This window comes from Odontomachus brunneus, unplaced genomic scaffold (genome assembly GCF_010583005.1).
Source record: "Odontomachus brunneus isolate Ranch 3 - 2012 unplaced genomic scaffold, Obru_v1 Obru_scaffold_094, whole genome shotgun sequence".
NCBI lineage: Eukaryota > Metazoa > Arthropoda > Insecta > Hymenoptera > Formicidae > Odontomachus > Odontomachus brunneus.
Genome location: NW_022639544.1, coordinates 805394 through 806780, shown reverse-complemented (window position 1 = coordinate 806780; position 1387 = coordinate 805394).

Below are 1387 nucleotides of genomic sequence, written 5' to 3'. Positions count from 1 at the left end.
AAAACGAAATTACGAATCGTAGTAGATTTTCGAAAATTAAATGATTTAACCATTAGGGATTCCTTCCCTTCACCTAATATCAGCGACATTCTAGATCAGTTGGGAAACGCAAAATATTTCTCTACCCTGGACCTTGCGTCAGGATATCATCAAATATAAATGACAGAAAGGGATAAATGTAAAACAGCTTTTTCCACACCTACGGGACATTACGAATTTAATAGAATGCCTTTCGGACTAAAAAATGCACCAGCTACTTTTCAACGACTGATGAACACTGTTTTAACAGGATTACAAGGGTTAAAATGTTTAGTATACCTAGACGACATAGTAATATATGGGAATAGTCTAGAAGATCATAATAAAAAACTTGTCAGTGTATTGCACAGAATACGGCAATGTAACCTAAAACTCCAACCGAATAAATGTGAGTTCCTTAGGAAAGAGGTAACCTATCTAGGACATATAATTTCGGAAAAGGGAATCCTACCAGACCCAAAGAAGATAGAGGCCATAACAAATTTTCCGAGACCTAAAAAAACTAAAGACATTCAGTCATTTACAGGTCTCGCAGGTTATTACAGAAAATTCATTGAGAATTTTTCAAAAATAGCACGACCCTTGATCAAACTTACGAAAAAGGATGAAAAATTTGAATGGAGTCAACAAGAACAAATGGCATTTGACAAATTAAAGGAAAAACTGACCACTACACCAGTACTAGTATATCCAGATTTCGAAAAAGAATTCGTGGTCACAACAGATGCATCCGACCATGCAATCGGAGCTATACTATCGCAAGGCCGAGTAGGAGCAGACAACCCGATAGCCTATGCAAGCCGCGGGGAGCGGTGCACTTGGACACGGTGCATTTGGACACAGCCAATCACAGCACCGTGTACTTAGAGACATTTGTAGGGTCCCTTGGAACAGCGACTTGTGATTGGACTGTGTCCAATTGCCCCGTGTCCAACTGATATACACCCCAAGCCGCGTACTATCACGCGCAGAACATAATTATAACACAACGGAAAAAGAACTGCTAGCGATAGTCTGGGCAGTTAAACATTTTAGACATTATATCTACGGAACCAAATTCAAAATCGTAACAAATCACAAACCACTAGTCTGGGTGTTCAACGTTATAGATCCTGGATCCAGACTAATAAGATGGAGACTAAAATTAGAAGAATATGATTACGAAATAATCCACAAAGCGGGGAAAACAAACGTGAACGCAGACGCGTTAAGTAGATACCCCCCCGTATCAATATTACAAATTAGCACTCCAGAAGAAGAAGAAAAAGAAGAAGAAGAGGAAAAGGAAGAAGAAGAAGAAGAGGAAGAGGAAGAAGAAGAAGAAGAGGAAAAAGAAGAGGAAAGCAAT